Source organism: Palaemon carinicauda, chromosome 40 (assembly GCF_036898095.1).
Source record: "Palaemon carinicauda isolate YSFRI2023 chromosome 40, ASM3689809v2, whole genome shotgun sequence".
NCBI lineage: Eukaryota > Metazoa > Arthropoda > Malacostraca > Decapoda > Palaemonidae > Palaemon > Palaemon carinicauda.
The window spans coordinates 63,856,146-63,863,645 of NC_090764.1; positions in this window are offsets into that span (position 1 = coordinate 63,856,146).

Below are 7,500 nucleotides of genomic sequence, written 5' to 3' on the forward strand. Positions count from 1 at the left end.
ATCCTTAACTCAAAAGGATGGTGAGGTTGCAGACACTACAAGAAACTATCGAGCTTGAGCGGGAATCGAACCCCAATACGACAATCGCCAAGCAGGGACGTTTCCAATAGGCCATGTCCACCCTCTTGGAAAACATCTCTTCACGCTACTTTGGTGTGATATGTTCAGGCTCTGCGTGTAGCAGTTGATTCCTTCAACACCTTAAAGACTTCGGTGATTAAAAATCAACCAGAATAACTAACTTTAAGGATATACCGTCCACTTTTCTTCCTCTCTGCATCGCGTTGTCCCGTTATATTTCACAAGCTTTATGTAGTAGAGGTTATATCTACATGGCCAGCATATTTACAGCAGTATCTTTGTTTATTTATTTATCCTTTTTATTTGGCCTCCCATTTGCCTTTATCCCACAATTCTGTCGTTTTTTAAAGGTGCCTAAAGTTTAAAGGTGTCTGGTTTCAGTTCCAATTTCATCAGAATAGATACTTACCAGAACGTCAGCTCCCAGTGCACAACTACAGCAGTGGCCTCGCAAGTAAACAGCTGAAACTCATGGTCTCGTCCTGGGATTGATCTGCCGCCATGTGAATGCTAGGCGAACACGTTACCACTGTAATAGCCAGGACTATTTACCTAACCCTATGTTTTGGATAGGTTCCCCAGAACTGATTGGTGTGGATCGAGTGGTGTGGCTTTGGTATATTCTATTTGGGTTGTGGCGGCCGATGTGGTAACGTCCCTGACGGGTGAAAACCGGACTGGAGTACGAATCACGCTCAAACTCGTTAGTTTCTTTAGTCGCTGCAACCTCACCATCCTTGTGAGCTGAGGATGAGGAGTTTGGGGGAGACTATAGGTCTATCTGCTGAGTCATCAGCAGCCATTGCCTGACCCTTCCTTGTTGATAGCTGGGGTGGAGAAGGGGTTTGGTTGCTGATCTTATGTATACTGTACTGCCCGATAGGGTAATGTCACTGTCCCTTGTCTTTGCCATTCCTGAGTAGCCTTTAAACCTTTAATCTTGTGACTGTCAAAGGTTAAGAAAATGGGTTCAATATGAGTAAATATTTACTGTATATTGGTTCTTTTGAATAGTTGCTAATTATGCTGGGCTTACAGCAGTATATTGAAAGGCGAGTGTTTGAAGACACCATTTGCTAGGAACATTGTGACGTCCTATGTGATCATATATATATATATATATATATCTAGAGCACTAGATGAAACGAGAGTAGGAAAAGCATCTGGTATGGATGGTGTGAAAGCTGAGATGTTGAAGGAAGGGGGTGTGACTGTAATTGAATGGTTGGTGAGATTGTTTAATGTGTGTTTTGTGTTGTCAATGGTACCAGTAGATTGGGTCTGTGCATGTATTGTACCACTATATAAGGGTAAGGGAGATGTGCATGAGTGTTGTAATTCAAGAGGTATTAGTTTGTTGAGTGTAGTTGGAAAAGTGTATGGTAGAGTACTGATTAATAGGATTAAGGATAAAACAGAGAATGCAATCTGGGAAGTACAGGGGGGTTTTAGAAGAGGTAGGGGTTGTATGAATCAGATTTTTACAGTTAGGCAGATATGTGAGAAATATTTAGCAAAAGGTAAGGAGGTGTATGTTGCGTTTATGGATCTGGAGAAAGCATATGATAGAGTTGATAGGGAAGCAATGTGGAATGTGATGAGGTTATATGGAGTTGGTGGAAGGTTGTTGCAAGCAGTGAAAAGTTTCTACAAAGGTAGTAAAGCATGTGTTAGAATAGGAAATGAAGTGAGCGATTGGTTTCCGGTGAGAGTGGGGCTGAGACAAGGATGTGTGATGTCGCCGTGGTTGTTTAACTTGTATGTTGATGGAGTGGTGAGAGAGGTGAATGCTCGAGTGCTTGGACGAGGATTAAAACTGGTAGACGAGAATGATCATGAATGGGAGGTAAATCAGTTGTTGTTTGCGGATGATACTGTACTGGTAGCAGACACAGAAGAGAAGCTTGACCGACTAGTGACAGAATTTGGAAGGGTGTGTGAGAGAAGGAAGTTGAGAGTTAATGTGGGTAAGAGTAAGGTTATGAGATGTACGAGAAGGGAAGGTGGTGCAAGGTTGAATGTCATGTTGAATGGAGAGTTACTTGAGGAGGTGGATCAGTTTAAGTACTTGGGGTCTGTTGTTGCAGCAAATGGTGGAGTGGAAGCAGATGTACGTCAGAGAGTGAATGAAGGTTGCAAAGTGTTGGGGGCAGTTAAGGGAGTAGTAAAAAATAGAGGGTTGGGCATGAATGTTAAGAGAGTTCTATATGAGAAAGTGATTGTACCAACTGTGATGTATGGATCGGAGTTGTGGGGAATGAAAGTGATGGAGAGACAGAAATTGAATGTGTTTGAGATGAAGTGTCTGAGGAGTATGACTGGTGTATCTCGAGTAGATAGGGTCAGGAACGAGGTGGTGAGGGTGAGAACGGGTGTGAGAAATGAGTTAGCGGCTAGAGTGGATATGAATGTGTTGAGGGGGTTTGGTCATGTTGAGAGAATGGAGAATGGGTGTCTGCTAAAGAAGGTGATGAATGCAAGAGTTGATGGGAGAAGTACAAGAGGAAGGCCAAGGTTTGGGTGGATGGATGGTGTGAAGAAAGCTCTGGGTGATAGGAGGATAGATGTAAGAGAGGCAAGAGAGCGTGCTAGAAATAGGAATGAATGGTGAGCGATTGTGACGCAGTTCCAGTAGGCCCTGCTGCTTCCTCCGGTGCCTTAGATGACCGCGGAGGTAGCAGCAGTAGGGGACTCAGCAGTATGAAGCTTCATCTGTGGTGGAAATGTGGGAGGTTGGGCTGTGGCACCCTAGCAGTACCAGCTGAACTCGGCTGAGTCCCTGGTTAGGCTGGAGGAACATAGAGAGTAGAGGTCCCCTTTTTTGTTTTGTTCTTGTTGATGTCGGCTACCCCCCAAAATTGGGGGAAGTGCCTTTGGTATATGGATGGATGGATATATTTATATATATATATATATATATATATATATATATATATATATATATATATATATATATATATATTGTGTGTGTGTGTGCGTGTGTGTGTGTATGTATGTGTGCTATGGAGTTATGATAAGGATTTTTACAAGAGATAAAAAACAATCTTGTGTAATGACAAAACTATATTAGCCTCATGTTGTAATGTATGTTATGTTTTTTTTTTTTTTTTTGTAAGGTACAAACATTTGTTTGTGGTGGCGGATGAATTTAATATATAATTTTATTGGCCACATTATTTAGCTCTATTAATTTGGTAGAGACAGTGTTGTTTTCTCGTGTATTTTAACTTTTGTTTAAATAAAACTTCGAAGGTGCAAAAGCTGATCTGTAAAGATAGATAATGATAATATAGGTTTGAGACGTATCATTGAAGGTAGAACTGTTAAGTTATTATTATTATTATTATTAGTATAATTATTATTATTATTATTGTTGTTTTTCTTATTATTATTATAATTATTATTATTATTATTATTGTTATTATTATTATTATTATTATTAATATTATTATGAGAGCTACAACGAGTTAAAAAAGCAAGATTCTATAAGCCAAAGGGCTCCAACAGGGGAAAATAGCACATTGAGGAAAGGAAACAAGGAAATAAAAAAACAAGGAAAATAATGAACAATTAAAATAAAATATTTATGAAATAGTAACATTAAAATAGATCTTTTATATAACCCCAAAAAAAACAAGCAACAGGAAGAGAAATAAGATAGTGTACTTAAGCGTACCCTCAAGCAAGAAAACTCTACCCCAAAGCAGTGTAAGAGACTTCTGGCCCATAGTGGCCCTGTCCCACTGTGCCATCCGGGTCTCAAGCATTAGTCTTCTTCTTCTTCTTCTTCTTCTTCTTCTTCTTCTTCTTCTTCTTCTTCTTCTTCTTCTTCTTCTTCTCCGGTCAATAACCAAGTTGGACCAAGCCCTCTTGAATCGTAATGAACTGAAGAAATACTTATATGTTCAATATCATTACTAACTTAATTTTTTTCTTTTTTACACTTCACTCTTGCCTTCATTTAAGATATTATTTTCAGGTGTATGAAAGATCGTGTAGTGATATAAATAACGTTCATTATTCCTACATTCATCTGCATTAAATTATCCTACTGTAGCCTTTAGAGTAAATGAAATAACATGCCAATATTGATTTTTTTTCCCAGAACATAGGTGATTGAATTTAACGTTCCATAGAGTTGTGTAAAGTCACGAAAAGTATCGAAAATCGAAGCGAATTGAGCAGAAAGTTAGTAGGCGAGGAATTCCTGATCTAACAGAGATAGAGGCCAGTGAACCCGTGCTAGACTTGCAGGCAACTGTGTCGTTCTCTGGTGTTTGTTGGATCTATGCTGAAACTAATGATTTGGTATTCACAGAGACAAGCGAGTTTCTATATAAGCTCAAATTTTAGGTGTACGGCTTCTATAGGCATAAATGAAAATGTGTTCAAGAAATTTAGTTTACCTACATTTAATATTACTCAAATATATACACAAGTACACAAAAAACATGTGTAAACACATATTAAGACATTTGCTTCTATTTCTAAACATTTTTCAGAATAAGAGTAAACATTACTTAAATGAAATATTTTATATTTGCACTAAAATTCAATATATCTTTTCTTAAATATATTCTCGTATGTTCACTTGTTTCCACGTATATCTAATGAAAAGATAAAAAGATGAAAAAACTTGTTTAGAGGAGATAAACAAATGCAGGGTTGTGGTGGCCGATGTGGTAACGTCCCTGACTGGTGAACGCCAAACTGGGGTTCGAGTCCCGCTCAAACTCGTTAGTTTCTTTGGTCGCTGCAACCTCACCATCCTTGTGAGCTAGGGATGTAGGGTTTGGGGGAGCCTACAGGTCTAACTGCTGATTCATCAGCATCCATTTCTGGCCCTCCTTGGTCCTAGGTTCATGGAGAGGGGTCTTGGACGCTGATCATGTCTATATGGTTGGTCTGTAGGACATTGTCCTGTTCGATAGGGCAATGTCACTGTCCCTTGCCCTTGCCATTCATGAGCGGCCTTTAAACCTTTAAACGCATGCATGACAACGAATCAACTTGTGCATTAAGTGTTTTTTTATTTCCATACAGAACATTGGAATATCTTCTGAGCTCTGTTAAAGTTTTGGATAGTTCAAGTTGCAAATCCCGTTGTTAATGATAGCAATGATGTCAGACAGACGAAGAGAGTAGGAAACATCTTCGTACCATAATATTTAACTCTTGTTTGTTGACCTTTCTTCTTCTTCTTCTTCATCTTCTTCTTAAAAATTTTTCTTATTTTTTTCTTCATCATCATCATCATCTTCTTCTTTTCTAAAATTCCTCTTCTTCTTTTTCTTCTTATTAAAAATTCCTATTTTCTTCTTCTTCTTCTTCTTCTTCTTCTTCTTCTTCTTCTTCTTCTTTGGCAGCTTTATCTAGACGTTGATATTTTTTATAGATGTTTTGCAAACTAATTTTCGTCTATACTTTGTTCCTACTTTTTTTCTGATCAAAATTTAACCTACGACAATTTTGAACCATTCCCCTTTGTTATATGGTTTCCTCGTCATCTAAAAATTCCTCTTTTCAGTATAAGATATAACGGAATAGGATTTTAGAATGTGTCTTTAGCGCTTCGGAAGAACCTAGAGCAGCTGCCACACACTAGCGATTTTGTATCTATTCCCAGTGAGATTATGGAAAGACCCCAGAAAGTAATAGAAGTATTAAATTACCAGCCACCAGTTGAGATACTACCGCTAGAGAGTTCTTTGGGTTCTTTGACTGGCCAGACAGTACTACATTGGATCCTTGTCTCTGGTTACGGCTCATTTTCGGCTTGCCTACACATACATCGAATAGTCTGACCTATTCTTTACATACTCTTCTCTGCCCCGATACACCTGACAGAACTGCGATTACCAAACAATTCTGCTTCACTCATTAGGTTAGCTACTACAATGTAATTGTTCAGTGGCTACTTTCTTCTTGGTAAGGGTAGAAGTGACTCTTTAGCTATGGTAAGCAGCTCTTCTAGGAGAAGGATATTCCAAAATCAAACCGTTGTTCTCTAGTCTTTGTTAGTGCCTTAGCCTCTGTACCATAGTCTTCCACTGTCTTGGGGGTACACTCGGGCACACTATTCTATCGTATTTCTCTCCCCTTTTTTTTTTTAAAGCTTTTATAGTTTATAAATGAAAGATTTACTCCAACGTTGTTACTGTTATTAAAGCATTTCATTTTATTTGTTAATGACTTCTCTTGTAGTTTATTTAGTTCCTTGTGTCCTTTCCTCACTGGGCTATTTTCCCTTTTGGAGCTGGGCTTATAGCATCCTGCTTTTCAACAAGGGGTGTAGCTTAGCTACTACTACTACTACTACTACTACTACTAATAATAATAATAATAATAATAATGATAATAATAATAATAACAATAATAACAATGATGATGATATTAGTAGTAATAATAATAATAATAATAATAATAATAATAATAATAATAATAATAATAGTGAAAGGGTTCATATGGCGTTTTACTGTTTTAGTATGCTGGCTATATATCCTATGTATTTTAAATATTGCTTTGCTTGTCGTTTAGGCTTGTGGTGGCCTATTGGAAGTGTCCCTGCCTGTTTCTTGCCGTAATGGAGTTCGAGTCCCGTTCAAACTCATGTAATGTCAGCAACCTCACCATCATTGTGAGCTAAGGATGGGGAACTTGGACTCAGCAGCCATTGCCTTGCCTTCCCTGGTCTTAGCTTCTGTGTCGAGGGACTTGGGTCATTCTCTAGGGGATTGTCACTGTCCCTTGACTCTTCTTTGTTACACAACAGCAGCCAAAATTTTAATAAAGCTATAACTCTTACGTTGGTAACAGCCATCGATAAGAGGCGAAACTTTCCCCAGAGTTAGAGGGAAATTTTTTTTAAAATCTATCAAATGGTATTTTTCTGCAGCTGTCGAATATATATTTTTTTTCTTATATAAACTTATTACTGTTGTCCCGAGTGAATGTGTTTAATAATATATACACACATATAAATAAACGCCTTATATTTGTTGAATTTTAAGTGGGTATATTCGGGACGGGCGAAATACAGTTTATTGTATAGACCTTCTTTTGTTTGAATTTTCAAGTAGGTTCGAGTTTCTATTAATTACTTAATTTGTAACCAAAGTAAGACCTAGATAATTAGCCATCATTTCAGTTTTTATTTGATAATTCAGACTTATTAATTATCCATACATTAGTTTTTACGGAAATTAATGATGAAATAAGTTAATAAAAGGATAACGAATTGGCAAGTTAAGAAACTCTGTACCATTGTCTTGGGTTGGAGTTCTCTTGCTTGAGGGTAAATTTAGGCATGCTGTTCTATCTTATTTATCTTCCTCACTTTTTTTAAGTTTTGTAATTTGTATATGAAAGATCTAATTTAATGTTGTCACTGTTCTTAAAACCTTTTATTGTTTTAGTATT